This window comes from Megascapheus bottae, chromosome 2, assembly GCF_031878675.1.
Source record: "Megascapheus bottae isolate mThoBot1 chromosome 2, mThoBot2.hap1, whole genome shotgun sequence".
Classification (NCBI taxonomy): domain Eukaryota; kingdom Metazoa; phylum Chordata; class Mammalia; order Rodentia; family Geomyidae; genus Megascapheus; species Megascapheus bottae.
The window spans coordinates 95,404,187-95,425,814 of record NC_143510.1 but is presented as its reverse complement, the minus strand read 5'-3'; the positions used below and the strand labels follow the sequence as shown (position 1 = coordinate 95,425,814).

Sequence of the window (21,628 nt, the reverse complement as noted above, 5' to 3'; positions counted from 1 at the left end):
AAGGCTGGGACAGAGCACACCACCCCTTCGTCTGCAGCCTGGGCCAGAGACCTTGGGGATTTCCTGCTGTAGGGGCAGAAAGAACCCCAACTGGAGGCCACAGGGAGGAGAGAGCGGCCTTGCCAACACCAGCTGGATTTCTGCTGAGGCCCATCTAAGAAGCCTCAGGCCTGGAAGGCTGATGGGAGACTCCAGGACTAGGAGTTCAAGCCCAGGCCCAGAGCCTGCCGGGGTGAGCAAAACAAAGAACTCCTTCCTCCAGCTTCACGGGTCCCAGGAAGTGGGCGTGGTCAGCCAAGAGTGGCCGCGTAGTAGACAGGGTCCCCAGATTGGCAGAAGGAGGCATCTTCTTCAGTGAAGGGCTCGCCATGGAAAGACAGCCACACGTCCTCCTGCAGGAGGTGCTCTGCAGCCAGGACACAGAGCAGGGGACGTGAGCACCTCCCCCAGGACGGCCTCCTGGACACCTCCAGTTCTGAGCACCTGCACCCACTCACTCAGACTAGCTGGGGAGGCAGGGGAGAGGCTGGGAGAGAAGAGCCCAGAAAGGGGATGAGGACATGACTGGAGCCAGAGGCCCAGGCTAGAGGGTGGACACTCCAAGCAGAGGTGGCCTGGCTGCATCCCAGCCCCAGATCCACTCAGCACTGCATCTCTTAAACGCTGGGCGGGGGCTGCACTGGGCCTGTTGAGCGGAGGAGCTTAGCCTTGGCAAGCTGTGGTGAGCGAGGTGGCCCCAGGGCCTGTTTCCATGTTCACTGATGACTCGTGTTCATCTCCTTAAGATGGCGTAGGACCAGGTCTTGTGTGAGTTGCCGCAGGAATGTCGGGCTAGAAGCTGCTCCTCGTTTCCCTCCGTTACCCTCTTCTCCGAGGATGATCTTCCACCCCGTTTCGTTCCCGTATCGGTGGCTTGTGTTCTCTGTTTTTCTTAACGAGCCCAATTAGAGACGTATTAATTTTATTGATCTTTTCAGAGATAAGCTCTTTATTTTGCTGATTTTTTTCTCCACTGCTTTTTATTTTCAGTTTTATTGATTTCTCCTCTACTTTCTATTCATTCTTCTCTACTTTTACGTTGTATTGAATGTTCTCTTCTTCTGTCTGATTTCCAAACGTGAAGGGATAGGTGACTGATTTTACATTTTTCCTTTCTTTACTAACGTATGCATTCTCTGCTGTCAATTTCCTGCTCCACACTGCTTTTGCTGGGTCAGACCAATTTTGATGAGTTATGCTTTCATTTTGCTTTCGTGTGAGGTGCATTCATTACTTCTCATGAGATGTCTTCTTTGACTTGTATTTTTCTCTAAGTGTTGCTTCGTCTCCGAGCAGTTCAGAATTTTACAGCTAACTTTCTGTTAGTGGTCTCTGGTTTAATTCTGTTGTTATCTAAGAGCATGTCTCTGTCATTTCTATCCTTTGAATTTTTAAGGTGCATTTTAAAGGCCACATGGTGGTTATCTCCATGACATACCCATGCGGCCTTGAGACCGTCGAGTCAGCGGCTGTCCAAGGAAGGTTTTGATTAATTTAGCTGAAGATTGGTGCTCTTGAGGTCAGCTGTATGTCTGGTGAAGCTTTGCCTGCCGGAGCTGAGTTCTCACCTGACAGTGGTGTGTTGGAGAGAGCAACTGTAGCAGTGGATGCATCTACTTTCCCTTCCGGATCTGCCACATGGCCTCGCGTGTTCTGTTTACCAGTAGATGCATCCACAGTGAGGAATCAATGTCTCTCAGGAGAATTGTCCCCTCACCATCTGCATTCTATTTAATGGCTTCGGTTTGATGTGACCTGGTTAGAAGAGGCCATTCGAGGGTGTTGAGCAAGCAGCTGGTAGAGTGGAGAGATTACAAAGGGAGAAGGCCGGGGTCTATTACAGTGCATGAACCCCACACCGGCTTTCCCCTGACACTGCTTGATCCCTGACTCCTGGGGAGTCTGGGCCAACTGCCCCTTCTCACGATGCTGGCCCTGCTTCCTGCTGCTGTGCCCGACCCCGGCCACTCCTCTGGCCCAGTAAGCCAGAGCGGGATTTGTTCCTCCCCAGGGCCCAGAGCAGCCCTGCGGGGCTGGGGGAGACCTCCCGCTCCATGCGTGTGCACAGGGCCACTCACCAGGGCATTTGAAGCCCCTCTCAAGGATCGTGCTGCCCAGAGGCCAAGTGGACAGCGATGTCCAGGCACTGACAGGACTAGGTGTTCGTTCTTTCACTGCTGAGCAGGGTCATCTGGCCCGGAACCCCCACCGGAGTGACCACCAGCCCACTGGACGCCACCTTGACCCTGCTGGAGAGCTTCTGCAGCGGAGTTCTTTTCTGCCTCCCAGCCCAGCTCCATCCTCAAATAATTCAGAGCACGGAGTTAGCAGATCCCGGCAGGCTGGGTGTCCTCTCAAGAAGCAGTTGGAATAAGAAGAAAGAGCTACCTCTTCACCCCGAGTTCAAGAGAGGGCCGAGGCTTTTAATTTAGTGCGACTGACTTAATCCCCTGAATCCCAGGAGCTGAGCCCATGCGGTGCCGCCGCTCCCCTGTCTCTCCCTGCTAAGCTGACAGTGGAGCGGTGCTGTGCTGAGCTGTGCGGGGCGCAGAGAGACCTGGAGATCTTTCTCTCCTCAGCCTGCCCAGAGGCAAGGAGGGGTGATGGGCCTGGGACCGAGTGGAAGGAGACAAGGCCAGCGGCCAGGCCTCCAACGGGAGGCCGTCAGCATGCTTGACTGAGCTTCAGGGAGGCAGGTCTTCTCCCTGTGCAGGGAGTGTTGAAGAACACGTGTCTTCCTTCCCTGGTTTCATTTTTTAAAAGTGGTGCTCTTTGGGGTCAGGATATTAAAATCAACGTGTCCGCGTGCTTACCCAGCAAGGTCACCCGATAGAAGCCAATTAGTGTTCAGCCACGTTGGTGACAAAAGAAGGACAACTTTGTTCCACTCCACAGGAAGCTAGTGGGGGCTTTGAACAGGAAATGGCTGATCTCAGACCCGTGGGTGAAAGCCTGTGTCCAAACGCCACACTCGGCGTTTTCAACACCCGTCCCCGCACTGACTGAAGGTCTGCAGGTCGTAGGCACCAAGAAGAACGTGTTTCCCGATCAGCTGCACGGGCTGGAGGGAGAGTCTACCCTGGGTCCTGCTTGCTGCTCATATGGATGAAAGTCAGGTGAATGCAGAGGCCAAGGTCCGGGGCTGCAGTGTGGAGGGGGCAGAGTGGCTTCGCCTGGTGTGGATGGCGCCCGTGGACTGGTGTGTGTGCGCATGCGCTCTCTCTCTCTCTCTCTCTCTCTCTCTCTCTCTCTCTCTCTCTCTCTCTCTCTCTCTCTCTCTCTCTCTTTCTTTCTCCCCTCCCCCCCCCCTCTCTCTGTCTTTCTGGAGCAGTCACCTCTCTCAGACCTTTGCGGGAATCTGGGGACATCTATAACGTATATCTAGGGGTTCCTTTAGAACTTGTTAATCAAATTTTAATTTATTTTTTTTATTTTTTTTCTTTTAAAGATGTCTTTATTTATTCAGGAGTGACTGAAATAAAAAACGTAAGTTGAGTCCCTTTATTATCATCATAGAAATAGCGTTAGCACAAAACTGGTGAGGTGAATATTGCTTCCCACTTTCAACCAGCAAATTGTTGCCAACGATAAACAGCCCAGAATCTGTCCCCAAATGCTCAAGACTATACAACATAGCTCGTCAGAGACTCCTGGGTGAACAACTTGGGTGTACTTCTTGATTTCATCATACAAGACAAGCACAAAGGCTCCCCCATTCCCCTGAGAACATTGGACCATGCACCCTTGAAAAAGGCCTTGCTTCCTTCATCACGTGCGCTCTTCCGCCAGCAGTCCAGTGTGCCTGTGTCCATGATATCAGGTCCTTTGCGACCTGATTGCATCATCATGGGTCGGCGCACAGAATCAATAGGATAGGAAATCAAACCAGCAATAGCCGTGACAGACTGTGCGATCATCCAGCTGATTTTAGGATCTGGAAGCATTCCCTTTGCGGTGTCACAGATACCAAAGTAGGCAGCCCGGTAGACAATAATACCCTGCACAGACATATTGAAACCTTGGTACAGGCCTGTAAGACCATCGGATTTGTAGATCTTTACCAGGCAGTCACCAAGGCCTTTAAATTCTCTTTCAGCTCCAGCTTTGCCTACATCAGCTGCTAGACGGCTACGGGCAAAATCAAGAGGGTACACGAAACACAGGGAGGTGGCCCCGGCTGCCCCTCCAGAGGCCAGATTCCCCGCCAAGTGGAGCCAAAACTGGGTTTTCTTGTCAACACCACCCAGGAAGATCTGCTTGTAATTTATCTTTGAAGGCGAAGTTGAGAGCTTGGGTGGGGAAGTATCTGATGACATTGGCCAGGTTACCACGCCAGAAAGACAGAACTCCCTGCTCCTTCGGGATCCGAACCACACAGTCTACAATGCCCTTGTACTGCTTATCGGCGGTGATTTGCTTGCTGGCATGTTGTACCTGTAGCAGGAGCTTAACGCGCTCGATGGGTGCTACAGCAGTCTTGGAGATAGCAGCCGCCACTCCACCAGCCAAGAAGTCCTTGACGAAGGACATGGTGGCATCAGTCATGTTGAAAGAGAAGGCGAGCAAGTGCGAGCGGGATGGGGAGAAGCGGAGAGCCGGCAAGTACTCCCGGGCTGGAGGGCCAATTTCTTTTTTTTTAATTAAAAGATTTTTTTACATCCTATTGCAGATGTCAAGTTCAACAAATAGGTAGGGTTTTTTTGTTTTGTTTTGTTTTGTTAGTCCTGGGCTTGAGCTCAGGGTCTGAGCACTGGCCTTTGGATTTCTCAAGGCCAGAGCTCTACCACTTGAGCCTCAGCACCACTTCCAGCTTTTTCTAAGTATGTGGTACCAAGGAATCGAACCCGGGTCTTTGTGCATGCTAGGCAAGCACTCTACCACTAGGCCAAACTCCCGGCCCTGACAAATAAGTAGTTTTAACTTGTTCAGGAACAACTTGTTAAATCTGATGGGCTGGAGCCACTGCCCTTGCTTTTATGAAGCTTTTGAAACTTCCGACTGAAGAGCGCTGACCTGTCCGTGGGGACGGGGTCTCCATGGCCTTCCAGGATCTCACAGAGTCTCAGGCTCCCCCTCTGTGTCCACATTCATACCATCTCTAAATAACAGCAACTTGGTTCATCCTTTTCCAGCTGCAGGCTTTCAGGGGAGAAGATTCCACAGAAACTCTTGTCTGGCTTCCAATCATTGAGTAAAACTTCTCTTGCAGAAGAAAAGCTCTCCCCTCCTGCTCCTCATCTGTTAAAGCAGTGAGGTATCCGTGTTGGCTGGAGAGAGATTGTCTAGACACCACTGGAGAGTTTCTGCATTTACCTCATGTTTATTTCATTGTGAACTGGGATCATTTGTATGTTTCTTTTACAAAAGTTTTTCTTGGTAACATGACTGGATTTTTCCCTCGCATTATGAAGTCGGTAGAATCAAGAAATGAGTGGGGCCCATGTGCTTTCTGCACAGATACATTATTTAGTCGTTTCAGTTTTCCACTTAGGACTTTCGTCTATTTTTCATATGAATCACTAAACCGTTTTATTTTCTTTTTCATACTACCCTTGTCCAGTTTTGGTGTCCAAGATATTTCAGCCATATAAAGATCATGGCAAAACTATTGGACTTAGATTCCTAAGTATTATACTGGAATTGTTTGTTCTTTAACATTTTAGAAAACTCACTCTCAAAGACCTAAGTTGTGATACCCTGGCAGAGCTTCAGTGAAACAAGAGAAAGACTTTTAAAGTAATGCTATGATTTATAAAATGGCTACAAGTCCACCCTAGAATTCTGTTTCTCCTCTAATAAATTTTGGTATTTTATAGTTTTCTATAAAATTTCCATTTCATCATAAATATTAAATTTATGGGCACAACAATTGGCTCTGAGGCAACGCTGTCTTCCACATTTAAACTGCAGTGCATGTGTGGAATGCTTTGCATTTTGTGTTTCATTTGGAATTTCTCTGTACCTTTACTCACATCTTTCTCAGAGTTCTGTCTGTTTCATTAATGTTGTCAAATACACTTCTTTTAGCGTTCATGAATTTCCCCAATTATTTTAAAGTGTTCTTAAAAATAAATTTCCGCTTCTAAGACTGCCATTTTTTCTGGATTTGGTCTAGAATGTGTGCATATGCCTGTGTTCAGATCAACGTTTATTCTGCAGATCAACTGAGTGGAATGTTTAGGGCCATTTTAGCGTCCAGCTCTGAATAAAAGCTAAACTAGCTTTCAGTAGTCTTTGCCTTGATTTCTCCCTGTGCAACATGGGTTTTTGACACACCTGGCATTGCATTTAAGCATATATTATATATATACACACATATGCATGGATTATCTGGGTATCTTTCTCCTTTGGAGTATTTCCTACAAGTAAGCTTGCTTTATTTTGTTTTGCCAGTCCTGGGCCTTGAACTCAGGGTCTGAGCACTGTCCTTGGGCTTTCTCAAGGATAGAGCTCTACCACTTGCACCAATTCCGGCTTTTTTTTTCCTATTATGTGGTACCAAGGAATCGAACCTGGGTCTTTGTGCACTCTACCACCTCTAGGCTAAACTCTAGGCCCAACAAGTAAGTTTTTTATTGTTGTGGGGGTTTTTTGTTTGTTTGTTTTGTTTTGTTTTATTTTTGCCAGTCCTAGGCTTGAGCTCAGGCCTGAGCACTGTCCTTAGACTTTCTCAAGGCTAGAGCTCTACCACTTGAGCCTCAGCACCATTTCTGACTTTTTTCTATATATGTGGTACCAAGGAATCAAACCCGGGTCTTCGTGCATACTAGGCAAGCACTCTACCACTAGGCCAAACTCCTGGCCCTTATTATTGTTTTAAACATGCCTTTTTTACTGGTATGTTTCTTTCCTTTAATCCTGCCTACACAAAGTGTGTGAAGGAATTTTCCTGTCTTTCTCAAAAGGATTCTAGTTTTCTACCCAGGTCCTAACCAGAGCTGACCCTGCGTGGTTTCTGAGATCAGATGAGACAGGGAGTGCTCTGGGTGGCATGCACCTGGACACAGTGGTATGGAGTGGAATACGGGGGATTCAGAGAGCTAGAAAGCAATTAATTCCTTAAGAGAGCTAAATCAGAGTTCAACCAGATGAACGCGGGAGATGAGTACTTGACAGGCGTGGGGTGGGATCAAGTAAGGGGAAGATCGAGGAGAAGAAAGGGGAATGCAGTCAAGAACTGAATTATAGCCCACAAAATTAAGAAGAGTGAGGAAAGGGGTACATAGAAGAGGGGTGGATAAGAATGCTGGAAGGGGTGACCAGAATCAAAGTTCATTGTGTTCACAGACTGCTTTGTTAAATGGCCACTCTTCTATACAAACACTTCAAGATTATATATCTATATATGTCAAAATAAAAATAGATTCCAGTTGCAACTGTGAAGCTTAAATCAGCACTCCCAACTGGAGATGGTTTTTAAATGTGGCCAAAGCTGTTCTTAAGATTTTCCTTTTTTTTTTTTTTTTGGCGTGAAATTCATTCAGTTGACTATGAGCTTGTCAGAAGCCACTAACATTTGGCAGACATTCCAGCTCAACATTTCCCTAGAAGACATAGACAATAGTTTTATATTCTCTACCAAAAAGAACAAAACAGGTTAGCCTGCTTTTATTCCTTTCCCTCCAACTTCATGCCTAATTGCTGACTTCTGCAATGATAGACCCTCTTTTACAAAACTACTTAAAATCTGATGTTCACAGTGTTGTGATATTTAAAATTCCTAAGAATCAACTTGAAATTAACTACCAGGTCCACTTACGTCTGTCCATGTCACGATTGCGTACCTCACACACAGTGTCCTATTGAAATCATGATTTTGTTTACTATTATTCTGTTCAAGTCTGTTTTCAAATTATCTTTCAGAAAGAACCCACAGAAACTAAATTGATTTTTCTGACTTTTTCCATGCATGAAAATCACTTTATTCCACTCTCCTACTTGAATAAGGTTTTGTTTTTCTGGCATTAGAAATGTAAAATCAAAATACTTTCAGATCTTCAAAGACCTTTTCTCTTGGGATGCAGTGTTGCTATTAGAAATTTGTTACAATACAGTTTGGTTCCATTCTAGAAGTCCTTCTTTCTTCTTGTGAAGCTGTTAAATGTGGTTTGATTGCTTCTTAATTTCGAGAGTTCTCTCATTTGTGCAGAGTACGCAAGCACTTTACTTCCTTCCAGCATGCGTCATGCTCACAGCAGTCTGCCCTTGATCTAGGCACCGGGTCTTCCTCGGCCAGGGAGACCTTCTCCCCACCTGTGTCCCCTCTGTCCCCTGAGCTCCCTGCTCTCCTCTTCTGGGCTCTCACAGCCACCCCTCTGGAAGAGCAATTCCCTGTGCATCTGCAGTTCAGTTGTTCTGCTGATCAGCCATGCTGTGAACTCTCGAATGTTATCAGATTTCCAGGGGCTGAGAATGTTCTGCCATGGTTTCCCCTGTGAACTTCTCAGGGCGTCTCTGTGGCACGCTGGCCCTGCTCCCCTGCAAGCTTCATTTCTCTGAACCCCAGGCCTCAGGGCTGGAGGAGAAGCTTCCCAGCGTTGTCTCTCACCTGAGACAATCAGGCCACTTCCCGCCAGTCATGAGCCCATCCAGTGTTGCTCTGTGGCCTCCTGGAACTCGTTGTGCAGGAAGAAAGCAGTGGTGTTCTGTAAGTTCAACCTCCACTGTGGCCCCAGCCCTGCGGCCCGGGGCTCGGGGCCCGCTCCTCTCTCTGCACTCGTGTACTGGCCTAGGACAGGAGGAGGAGCCTCCAGCCCTCGCTCGCCCTCCGAGGCCCCTCCTGCTGATTTTTTTTGTCTGCTGCTATTGGAACTTGAATTGGGGGCACACACTCTCCCTTCCCCTTTTCACTCAGCCACAGCCCCACTTCCAGGTTTGGGTGGTTGATGAGAGACAAGGATCTCATGAGCTTTTCTCCGCTGGCTGGGGATCAGGGGCCACGTGTGCCCCGTGCTGCCTGGCGACCCCATTCACGGAGACACTTGTCCTCTGGATGAGAACTCAGGGAGGACGAGGCTTGCCTGACCGCCCCCGTGTCCATCCAGTGCCCTCCCGGCTGCTCCTGCAGCCACCAGGCAGACGTTAGGAGAGGGCATGGGGCTCGGAGGCCACGTCCTCCATGCCGTCATGACGACCCAGCCCATGGCGTGTGTGCACGTGTGTATGTGTGTGTGTGTGTGTATGTGTGTGTGTGACGCACACCGCGACGGTGGACGGACAGACTGCCTCCAGGCTGATGGGAGATGGGAGATGCCGCTCCAGGGTTGACATAGCAACAATTCCAGAAATACCTCCTCGGCCTCTGCCGAGAGCGAAGGTGCAGCCGCACCGTCACCCGAAGACGCAGGCCACGTCGAAGCACAGGCGTCCTGCTGCCTTACCGGCCCTTCGCAGGGGACGCTGTGCGGGGAAGACAGAGCCGCCCAGCAGAGAGATGGAGGGAAGGCAGCCTGGGGAGGCGAGGGCAGGGAGCAACTCCAGACCACAACACCACCACCACACCCTGCCCCGCCACGGCCGGCCGCCCGTGCTCCAGTGAACGGAGAACACGGGGGACAGGCCGTGTCTCCCTACTACCCCTCAGTCCAGAGGTCTGAGGGCCAGGCCCCACCATGGTCCACACACGAGGGCCATGTCCTTGTCATCGCTCCTTCACAGAATCGCTAGAGAGCCTACTAATCCCTCCATGGCAGTGCAGTACCAGGACAGCTCAAAACCTTCATTCATTCATTCATTCATTCATTCAGGAAACGACTACTCACAATCACGTACTTTGAACCCAAGAGCCAGGAAAACCTTCGTCTCCCAGCCGCCCCCGGTGCATACGGAGCCTCTGCAGCTGTCGGGGAGACACAGAGGCAGGCCCGGGGAGCCCCTGAGGAGCTGGCGGCCGGGAGGGAATCCCTCACCCTCACTGCGGAGCCTGGCTGCAGTGGGATGTCCACCCTCACCTCATTGGCCACCCTGTGGGTTCCATTCCACAAGCGAGCCTGGAGCTAAGTTCTCAGGCGAGCAGACCCTCTTATCCCCATGCGGGAGAGAAGCGAGTCCTCACTAGTTAGGGTCAGGCTGAGCCATCCCTGCCACTGCTGCCAAGCTACCAAGTCTTGCCCTTGATGCAGAAGTGAATGCGTTCGTCGTCCACACGGAAAGGACTTGCTGGACGGCCAGAGGAGGCTCTGGGAGCCAGGCTGGGGCTTTGCAGTTGGTAGTCCCATTCCATGGGCCGTGGGCTCACCGGCCTCTCAGGGCCATGAGGAGAAAGAAATCAGCAGCGGGAGGAAATAAACCCACCCATACCATCTTGAGGGGCAAGGCTAGGGCTGAAATTGACCTGGGCCTTGGTGTCTCCTCGAGCCATCCATCTGTATCTGCTGAGGTCTGAGCCTAGCCCAGTGTCTCTGTGTTCAGACCCTTGGCCTTGCCCTCCAGGCTGGCTCACTTGCTAAGTGTTGCCTGGCACAACACCAACCGTCACCAATCAACAAGCACATCTGGGTGCTGTCGTGGAGGGCACCGTGGCGGGGACAAAGCTGAGGATATCACTTCACTCATGACCCGGGGGATGAACCTGAGGATATCACGTCACCCATGACCCCGGGGAAGAAGCAGAGGACAGGACCTGGAAATCTGGCACACAAAAGGATATGTGTCTGCCAGTGAGACCCGAGAGGCAATGCAGTCCTGCAAGCAGACTCGCCGGCGGCGCCGCCCACAGGCGCTGTCGGGCAGAGAGGCTGCCTGACCTTTCTTCGGCGGGGAGTTGGCGCTCTTCAGAAGCCATCATGGCTGCGCTAACTCAGAGAATAATTTCCATGAAGATCAGATAAAGACCCATCTGCACAGTCCCAGCTGGGCTGTAGCACAGAGATATCCCCCGCCTGCTCAGATCAGCAAATCCCACAGATGGTAGTTTGATCAGGCACAGTCTCTGCGTTAAGCTCCTTATCACTTTGCATCTGCAGGGCCTCTCGAAGCGTCTCCCCAGGAGCTTTCTCTCCCCCTCTCACACTGTTCATCTGAGCCCAACCTATCCTGCAAAAGGAAGCATGCTCCTTTTCAAGTCATAGACCCAGATGTTAGGAGCCCAGAGAGCTCACTGGCACTGCTCACCGATGGCCCGCTGGGCCTGGCGCTCAGGGTTCACCAGCCTCTCCCAGAGCAGAGCCTGGAGGACAAGCTCTGCCCTTCCGTCTGCACCTGTCAATGTCCTGGGGCAAGGCTTCTCTCTCCCCTGAGCATTCCTGAGTCTTTGAGGGAAGGAAGCATCTCAAGGTGGAAGAAGTGGCCAAACAGGCACGGCCTGCAACAGCTTGAGATGACAGCGTGATCCGGGGGCTCGTGTGCCGGTGCAATGGTGTGACCACCAGATTGTGTGCTGAGATGACGGTGTGATCACGGCAGTCGAGTACTGGGGTGGTGGTGTGATCACGGGGGTGTGTGTTGGGGTGGTGGTGTGATCACGGGGTTGTGTGTTGGGGTGGTGGTGTGATCACAGCAGTTCTGGGTTATGGTGGTGGTGTGATCACGGGGTTGTGTGTTGGGGTGGTGGTGTGATCACGGGGTTGTGTGTTGGGGTGGTGGTATGATCACAGCAGTTCTGGGTTATGGTGGTGGTGTGATCACGGGGTTGTGTGTTGGGGTGGTGGTGTGATCACGGGGTTGTGTGTTGGGGTGGTGGTGTGATCACGGGGTTGTGTGTTGGGGTGGTGGTGTGATCACGGGGTTGTGTGTTGGGGTGGTGGTGTGATCACGGGGTTGTGTGTTGGGGTGGTGGTGTGATCACAGCAGTTCTGGGTTATGGTGGTGGTGTGATCACGGGGTTGTGTGTTGGGGTGGTGGTGTGATCACGGGGTTGTGTGTTGGGGTGGTGGTGTGATCACAGCAGTTCTGGGTTATGGTGGTGGTGTGATCACGGGGTTGTGTGTTGGGGTGGTGGTGTGATCACGGGGTTGTGTGTTGGGGTGGTGGTGTGATCACGGGGTTGTGTGTTGGGGTGGTGGTGTGATCACGGGGTTGTGTGTTGGGGTGGTGGTGTGATCACAGCAGTTCTGGGTTATGGTGGTGGTGTGATCACGGGGTTGTGTGTTGGGGTGGTGGTGTGATCACAGGGTTGTGTGTTGGGGTGGTGGTGTGATCACGGGGTTGTGTGTTGGGGTGGTGGTGTGTGATCACAGCAGTTCTGGGTTATGGTGGTGGTGTGATCACGGGGTTGTGTGTTGGGGTGGTGGTGTGATCACAGCAGTTCTGGGTTATGGTGGTGGTGTGATCACGGGGTTGTGTGTTGGGGTGGTGGTGTGATCACGGGGTTTTGTGTTGGGGTGGTGGTGTGATCACAGGGTTGTGTGTTGGGGTGGTGGTGTGATCACAGCAGTTCTGGGTTATGGTGGTGGTGTGATCACGGGGTTGTGTGTTGGGGTGGTGGTGTGATCACGGGGTTGTGTGTTGGGGTGGTGGTGTGATCATGGAGTTGTGTGTTGGGGTGGTGGTGTGATCACAGCAGTTCTGGGTTATGGTGGTGGTGTGATCACGAGTTTGTGTGTTGGGGTGGTGGTGTGATCACGAGTTTGTGTGTTGGGGTGGTGGTGTGATCACGGGGTTGTGTGTTGGGGTGGTGGTGTGATCTTGGAAACCCTGTGCTGGGAAGGTGATGTGGTCCCAAGGGCCATGTGCTGGGATGCTGGGTGATTATGGGGGCTGCGTGCTGAGACCCCGGTGAGCCCGGGACCCCATTCTAGGACGGTGGTGTGGTCACGGAGGTCGTGGGAGGTTCTCCGGGCTCTGTGGGGTGGGCATGGCCTGTGCTGGCGCAGGGCTGTGTGGTCCTGTGTGGATAGTGCAAACCACATCCACTGGGCTCCTTATCAGCAAGGCAGCTCTGGGGCTCTGGGCCGGTCTTGGTCTGGTCTCCAGTACAGGCTTCCTTTGCCACACAGGACTGGTGAGAGGAGACTTCTCACCCTTTTCTTGATTTTAGGGTGAAATACTCATTTTTTTAACCACTAAGGTATCAGCAGTAACTTTGGAAATACCATTAAGCCAGTTCCAAAACTCTGATTACTCTTCCTAGCTTGCTTTGGAGTTTATTACGAGGAGTTTGTCAAATGCTTTTCCTGTTCCGGCAGATATGGTAATGTGGTGGTGCTTTGGGCACAGTTAATAGGCTTCATTACAGTCATACTGATTTTTTTAAATACTGACCTTTTTTTAAAATTCCTACAACGAACCCTAGTGGAGAACCACACAGTGACGTATTTCTGCACCATGAAGCTCCACTTGATAATAGTTTGGTGACAATATGGTGTGCACGTACACACAAACACGTGGGAAATACGAGCGTGCAGTTCCTCGGTTTCCTTTTGGTTTTCTTTTCTTTCTTGATTTTTCCTGTTTACGTTTTGATGCACTATCTTGCCTAGCTTGGGTCCTGGCATCATGTTTACTTCATAAAGTGGCTTTTCTTCAAGAACTAGTGAGTAACTGGTGGGTTCTGAAATGTTGGGTGGCATATGCCCATGCACCCTCTGGACTCGGAGACTTCATCCTTGCAAGTTCTCAACTTGCAATCCAATCCCCTCAGTAGTTGCATGACGCTGCAGATTTCTGGTTCATCTTGGGTGAGTTTCTGCGGGCTTGTGCCTTCCAGGGACTTACCCATCTCCTGTAGGGTGCAGTGGCACTGTGTGTGTGTGTGTGTGTGTGTGTGTGTGTGTGTGTGTGTGTGTTCATGCATGTATGGGTAAGCTTACATGTGCATGCACATTTCCCTTCTTAATAGTTTAATACTTGCAGAATCTGTCAACACTGAACGACCATTCCTGATTCTGATTATACTAGGTCTGTTTCTGGATTTCCTCATCAGCTACCAGGGTCTGTAATGTATAGATTTTTTGCGAAGAATTGATATTTGTCTCCGTCTTCTCTTTGCCGCTGGTTCCAATCTACCGGATTCCTGATCTCCCCTTTGCAACTCCTCCCTTCCCTGCCCTAGGCTTATTTTGTTCTTTGTTGCCAAGTCCTTAGGTGAAACCAAGACTATTTACTGGAGACCTTTTGCTGTTCCTAATATAATCATTTAATGCTTTAAGTTTCTTTTCAGGCACTATTTTAGCTCCATCCCACAAATTTATTTTCATTGTTGTTTGGTTGAAAGTATTTCTAATTTCCCCTGAGACTTCTTTCTCGGTCCAATTATTATCTACTAGATGTTTTTCAATTTCCAGGTATCTGGAGATGTGCCTGCTGTCTTTCTGTTGCTGGGTTTGAGCTTAACTCCATGCGGATCTGAAAGCCGACCTGGCGGGTCATGGGTGAGCATTGTCTGGGCGCCACTGCCCTCTGAGAGCCGGTGTCCCCCCATCTCCCAGTGTCCTGTCCTGTTTTGTGCTGAGCAGATGGAGAGGGTTGAGGACACGCAGGAATGCACAGAGGCCTCCCTCAGGCTTCTCGCCAGCTGTCAAGGAGGACTTACCTGCCTCCCCCCAGCTTCTGCAGCTGCTGCTTCACAGACCCAGAGACTCTTCTGCTGAGGGCACACTCAGGCCTGGATGTTCCCGGGGCCTTCCTCTCCTGCCACCACCCAGGGCCTTCCTTGACCCCTGGGAAAATGTGTTTTCTCTGACAAGTACGTGACTTAATGACGGCCCAGCTCCGTCACTGGTGCAGCACTTTCCACCTTCTTCCTGGGAGACCCCTGAACCCGCGTCACTTGCCGGCCTTTCCCCTGTCATTTTCTCTCTGCTAAGTGCCCTATCTGGGAGTCTGTTCTCGGGTCTGTGTACATTTCTTCAGGACTTCCATTTCAGCTTTCTGATTTTGTGTTTACTTCAAATGTGTTTGTCGTGACTTGTTGGGAAAGATCGATACATGCCTCGCTCCAGCTCTGATGAGATAATTCCTGCAGCGGAGGTGGCTTCTCCCGTGGGACTGAGGTACCCGGGCCCTCTGTGTTCTGGGCGATTTGGGGAGCACCTGGGACACTTGAGCATCCTGTTAGCTCAGACGAAAGCAGAGAGCGGTCATTTTGTCCTGATGACCCCAGACCTCGAGTTCCCAATTGCCCTGGGGCTGGCCATGAGTCCAAGGTCAGGTCAGGCTTCTGGGCCTTCCTGGCTCCATTCAGCGCCTCCGGGCTGGCGTGTGTGTCTTCAGCTGCCAGTCGAGGAGGAGGGGCTGCTCATTGTCAAACCTGGCCTCCGTGCAGGGAGGCAGGGCCTGGGGCCCCCGGCTGGGAAGCTGGCCTGCTCCCTGTCCCACTGCGCTCCCCAGGTCTTCATGCAGGGTAGAAGAAGGGTGTCCACGGAGGGCACTCCTCCAGAGCAGACGTGCACCCTGCCCTTGGAGAGGGGTGTGCTACAGCAGAAGAGAAGAGGAAACGGCCATGTCTGTATTTCCTCCCAGGAGGAATTCCTTTTCTGAGCCTGGGAAGTGACCAGGTTCTGTGCCCAGTCTGGCCTGGGCCCCGTGCTGGGAGCTCCATGCTGTCTGGGGGAGCGGGCCGTGGTCCTCCATTACTGGGGAGCTCCTCAAGATAGGTTTGTCTCCCTTCACCCACCCCAGCCGGCTTTGCTGGTCCTCAACTCTTCTGCCATGCATGCATCCCAGCTGGACGGGGAGCCCAGCCCCCCTCCCCCGCCCCTCCCACCGCCCCTCCTGGCCTGCTCTGCCCTCCTCTCTCCTGCTCCCACCTCCACACCAAGCAACAGCAGCTGCTCAGGCCAGAGCTGAGGGTTCTCGCCAACAGGGGCAAGCAGCCGCCTTCGGTGTGGCTTTCCACGTCTGTTCTTACCAGCGTTAAACAACATATCCATGTGCTTCCATCGACTCGGATTTGGAAACATTTTTGAACACTTTTAACAGAATTCTTGCTCCGTGTGCCCGAGACCCAAGTGTCTAGTAATAAGCTGCAAACAATGAAAAATGGATTTACTTTTCTCTTAAGAAAATCAATACATCACAAGAGATGAATTTAATACAAGGAAAGCAGAGAGGAATGGAAGTCCGGCCTTATTAGGACATTCTTGTTGACACGGGGAAGCAGGGACCACACCCAACCCGCAGGGCCCTGGAAGGTGACAGCCTGGATCAGGAGGGGGGCATGGGGGGGCTCAGGAGAGGTGGGGGCTCAGGGTTGAAGGGAAAGAGGGGTTGATGGGAGGGAGGGAGGGGGGTTAGAGGTCTCAGGGTTGAAGGGAGACCCCATGCTGGTCCTCTGCCTCCCAGGGCCCCCTCCCTCCCCAGCATCCCTCTTGGTCCTCGTGTTTCTCGGGTCTGGATCAGGGGCCTCTCTGCTTTCACAAAGCACAGGTGTCCTTGGGGCTGGCGCCTGTGCAGTGGCGGAACGCCTGCTCAGACGAGGTGGGCGCCCACAGCCCGAATGATCCCCGGGCTCGGCGGGGCCCGGCTGCCCAGTCCTCGTCCCTGGGCCCGGCCTCCTCCTCCCCACTCTGCCTATACTTGTCCGCCCTGGTTTGTCATGTCACGAAGGGTGGAAGGGAGTCTGAAAGGAGAAACACTTCCGGGATGCGAGGGTGGGGTGCGAGGAGTCTCCAGACCCCGCGGGGAGGTGAGGGTTGAAACAAGAGGGGGACGTGGCTGGCCGGTGAGGCGCAGGCAGGAGTCCCACCAGAGCACAGGCTTGCAGGGAAGGAGGCCACCAGGGAAGGAGGTCCACTCGGGACCCAAGGCCAGAGCAAATAGATCCGTACACGCAGAGGGGTTGCGGCGCCGGCCGGCGGGCGCAGGAGAAGTCCAGACCCTCACTGGGTGCAGCGGCTGAGGAGAATCCCCGAGAAAGCTGCGGTGGAGTCGGAATGGCTCAGCGTGAGCGGAGACTGGAGGGGCTTCTAGAAGACTCCACAGGCTCATCGGCGGCGGCCAGCCTGAAGAGGCCCCCCAATGGACTAAGAAGCCACCATAGAAAGGAGCCAAGTACCAATCCACCCTGCGACACACACAGGAGAGCCGTGGACACCTGATGGGAAGGGGAAGGAGAGGGATGCGACAGGGACTGGGATGCGGGAGCCAGAAGCCAGGCAGGGGCAGCCCATGCGGGAGGGTGGAGAGGCACGGCAGAGGGGCCACGTGGGGACCTGGGGATCAGGGAGCCAGGGGCTGGGGGGGGCATGTGGTGCTGAGCTGGAGGGATGTGGGAATCCCGGGCAATGGGCCCCAGGCCCCTGGCAGCGCGGAGCCTGTTCATCCAGGCCAAGCCGGGACAGGAGAGCGGCCAGAGCTGGGTCAGCCAGGAAGGCAGTGACGCTGGTGTTGGGGAAAAGAGGGGTCCAGACGAGGCCTGCCCCGCCCTGCGGAGGAGCCGGGGGTCTCGCTGACATGGAGTCCGGATTCCCCGCAGCCGGGGGCTCCCGTGGCGGTGTGCACGGGGGACACACGAACCAAGATCACCCCCAGGGATGGACAGACCGTGCCATACTTCATGTGCTCCACGGGCCCAGCGAGGAACAGCCAGGCTCTGCGCTGGGCCTGCGGCACTCAGGGCCTGGCTGTGCACAGACTGTGACTGGTGAACAGAACGCCCTGGGGACAATGACCAGTTACACAGCGGAGCCCAGGGGACACAAAAGTGAGGGAGCGAGTGCAGAGGCAAAGGGAGACTGAAGAAGCCAGCCCTTCTCTTGTGACTCGCCACAGGAAGCACTGAAAGGCGCAGTGCCGGGGCCAGCCGGCAGCAAACCAGGGTTTGCAGATTGGGGTTCCTGAAATAGGGGGCAAGGACTAGGAAGAAAAAGAAGAGAGACAGACACGGTCACCCCAGGAACGGCATGGCCCCCAGTGGGAAGAAGAAGAAAACGAAGGCTCAGAGAGGTCAGCTCTCCTCTCAGGGTCACGTAGAAAGCAACGGAACCAAAACAGCAAGATTGACTCCGGCACCGTCGGAGCCAGGAGCGGCTGCATTGCAGCGCAGACCGTGGGGATGAAGGAAGGTGGGTGCGCAGGGCCCGGCCCAGGGCCGCGGTGATCGGGCTCAGGGAAGGCAGGCAGCTGAGCCCGGCCCAGGGCCGCGGTGATCGGGCTCAGGGAAGGCAGGCGGCTGAGCCCGGCCCAGGGCCGCGGTGATCGGGCTCAGGGAAGGCAGGCGGCTGAGCCCGGCCCAGGGAAGGCAGGCGGCTGAGCCCGCGCGGGGCAGCGTGTGCCCTGCTACCCGTGGACTAAGCTGGTTCTGAAAGATTAAGTGGGAAACGACCCACAGGCACACAGTTAATGCGTTCAGATGCTGCCGAGTCTCTGGTAAAACTGCACACCCCTGTTGATCCTGCGCTCTCGCTGCCCCTGCCCAGGCTGCCCGCGCTGTATGCAGCCCCCCAGCTCCGCACTGGGCCCAGGAGCCTTGATCTTACCTCATAACGGCCCCACTCCGCAGAGCCACGAGGGACGCAGGAGCAGCCACAAGCACTTGCTTTCAGTGAAAAGCTGAAAGCTCCCAGCTTCACAAGGAAGAAACCAAAGCTCGAAGCCTGAGATCACCCAGGCCCAGAGGAGAGACTCATCCTGGGGTGTGCGACTGTGGGGAGAGGAAGACCCATCTGGTTGGCCACGGCACCTGGGGAGAGCTGAGCTCCGAGCAGGGAAGGGGCTCTGCTGGCTCCTCACCTGCACCCATCGCACTGCAGGAGAGGAAGCCTGGTGGAACAGGGCCTTGTGTCCCCTGTGGCACATTCAGACACCAAGGCAGAGTCGGCCAGGGGCCACAGAGCCTGGACAGCCTTGGAAGTAGTGGAGGAAGCAACAGACTGGAGCCCACAGCGGGCCTGGGTGCCCGGTGTGGTGGGCAGAGGGGCCGGGTTCTTCCTGGTGACATCCAGAGGTGTGGTCAAGTCGTGGCTGCCCTCCTGGCCTTGTCCAGTGCGGGCCAAGCCTAGCTGAGCCGGGATGCCGCCTGGTCCGGGGACCCACAGGATCCTCGCAGGACTCAGGGCTCAGCGCTGACTCCCGAGGCGTCACAATGGAACGGCCTGGATCTGTCATGGTGAGTGAGGACTGGGGCCCCCCCAGTTCACGCCTCCTTGTGGGGAGGAATGAGTCACCACCTCTCTGGCACAGCCCCACCTCGCAGATTCGGACCAGAGGCCTGTGCTCTGGCTGGGCTTTTGCTACTGGCCCACGACAAATACCTCCCCAAACGGGGTGTAATGGAGCCTCCCTGGGTCACAGTGAGCCCCTGGGAGGGGCTGCGCCCCCATCCCCAGAGCAGAGCCCCCGAGGGCGTCTCCGGCGAATGGCTGGGAAGCCATCACTTCAAGCTGCCCCGACACATCCGGTCACCGGGCATCCTGACAGGTGCAGGCCGAGGACAGGAGCCGCGGGGCCACACAGGGCTATTTCCAGTGCGTCTCATGGTAGCCAACTCAGCGCAGGGGTACGTGACAGCAGGTGATGGATTTGAGGACCCAGATTTACGAGTTCAGGAACAAGCAGAGCACTCGGGGACGAGAGGCTGTCTCCCACCTGCCCCTCGTCCGCCTGCAAGCCACGTCCCCACCTTGCAGCGGCGGTGAGCCCTCCTTCCTCACCACACCCTGCTCCCAGGCTTGGCCGGCTTCCTGGAGGAAGACGCACCCCAGCCCCTCCCAAGGATGGACAGCAAGCAGGCACACAAGGCACAGGACGTCCCTGCCGTCCGCACCTGGGGCTCCAGAGGGTCCTCCTGCCTCCAGATTGCCCAGGAGCACAGAGCCAGCCCCCCGCACCCCCAGACATGCTCCCTCGCCCACCAGCCTCCTCCTTCCTTTAGCACCAGCCCTGCTGAGAGGCCCTCATGAGAGCGCCCTCCCCGGCTCCAGACTCCTGCCCAGCTACTGTCTCCTCTGGGATGCGCCCTGACCACAGGGAGGTGCTCCCCCTATGTGTGGAGGTGCTCCCCTTCTGTGTGGGGATGCTCCCCCTCTGTGTGGAGGTGCTCCCCTCTGTGTGGAGGTGCTCCTCTGTGTGGGGGTGCTCCTCTGTGTGGAGGTGCTCCCCTCTGTGTGGGGGTGTTCCCCATTTGTGTGGAGGTGCTCCGCCTATGTGTGGAGGTGCTCCCCCTCTGTGTAGAGGTGCTCCTCTGTGTGGAGATGCTCCCCCTCTGTGTGGAGGTGCTCCCCTCTGTGTGAAGGTGCTCCCCCTCTGTGTGAAGGTGCTCCCTCTCCATGTGGAGTGGAGATGCTCCCCCTCTGTGTGGAGGTGCTCTGCTCTGTGTGGAGGTGCTCCCCTCTGTGTGGAGATGCTCCCCTCTGTGTGGAGGTGCTCCTCTGTGTGGAGATGCTCCCCTCTGTGTGGAGGTGCTCCCCCTCTGTGTGAAGGTGCTCCCTCTCCATGTGGAGTGGAGGTGCTCCCCCTCTGTGTGGAGGTGCTCCCCCTCTGTGTGGAGGTGCTCCCCTCTGTGTGGAGATGCTCCCCTCTGTGTGGAGGTGCTCCTCTGTGTGGAGATGCTCCCCTCTGTGTGGAGGTGCTCCCCCTCTGTGTGAAGGTGCTCCCTCTCCATGTGGAGTGGAGGTGCTCCCCCTCTGTGTGGAGGTGCTCCCCTCTGTGTGGGGGTGCTCCTCTGTGTGGAGATACTCCCCTCTGTGTGGAGATGCTCCCCTCTGTGTGGAGGTGCTCCTCTGTGTGGAGATGCTCCCCTCTGTGTGGAGGTGCTCCCCTCTGTGTGGAGGTGCTCCCCTCTGTGTGGAGGTGCTCCCCCTCTGTGTGGAGGTGCTCCCATCTGTGTGGAGGTGCTCCCCTCTGTGTGGAGGGGCTACCCTCTGTGTGGGGGTGTTCCCCCTTTGTGTGGAGGTGCTCCGCCTATGTGTGGAGGTGCTCCCCCTCTGTGTAGAGGTGCTCCTCTGTGTGGAGGTGCTCCCCCTCTGTGTGAAGGTGCTCCCTCTCCGTGTGGAGGTGCTCCCCCTCCGTGTGGAGGTGCTCCCCCTCCGTGTGCAGGTGCTCCGCCTCTGTGTGGAGGTGCTCCCTCTCCATGTGAAGGTGCTCCCTCTCCGTGTGGAGGTGTTCCCCCTCTGTGTGAAGGTGCTCCCTCTGTGTGGAGGTGCTCCCTCTCTGTGTGTAAGTGCTCCCCCTTTCTGTGTGAAGATGCTCCCCTCTGTGTGGAGGTGCTCCCCCTCCGTGTGGAGGTGCTCCGCTTCTGTGTGGAGGTGCTCCCCCTCCGTGTGAAGGTGCTCCCTCTCTGTGTGGAGGTGCTCCCCCTTTCTGTGTGAAGATGCTCCTCCTCTGTGTGGAGGTGCTCCGCCTCTGTGTGGAGGTGCTCCCTCTCCGTGTGAAGGTGCTCCCTCTCCATGTGGAGGTGTTCCCCCTCCGTGTGAAGGTGCTCCCTCTCTGTGTGGAGGTGCTCCCCCTTTCTGTGTGAAGATGCTCCGCCTCTGTGTGTAGGTGCTCCCCCTCCGCGTGGAGGTGCTCCACCGCTGTCCCCACAGCTCACCACCGGTGAACCCCCTCTCCCACCTGCAGGGACTCACGCTCCAAGTCAACCCTGGGAGTGGGGCTTGGGTAGGGGCTCGCCTCGCACACACGAAGCCCTGGGTTTGATTCCTGGGTTCCACAGATACAGAAGATCTGGAAGTGGCACTATGGCTCAAGGGGTAGAGCTCTAGCCTTGAGCAAA

General features: G+C 54.5%; 1 pseudogene; it reads right to left on the bottom strand.

Annotated features, from left to right (window-relative positions):
* Positions 1–290: 290 nt before the first annotated feature.
* Positions 291–4,640, bottom strand: LOC150067703 (ADP/ATP translocase 2 pseudogene; annotated as a pseudogene).
* Between the last annotated feature and the right edge of the window lie 16,988 nt (positions 4,641–21,628).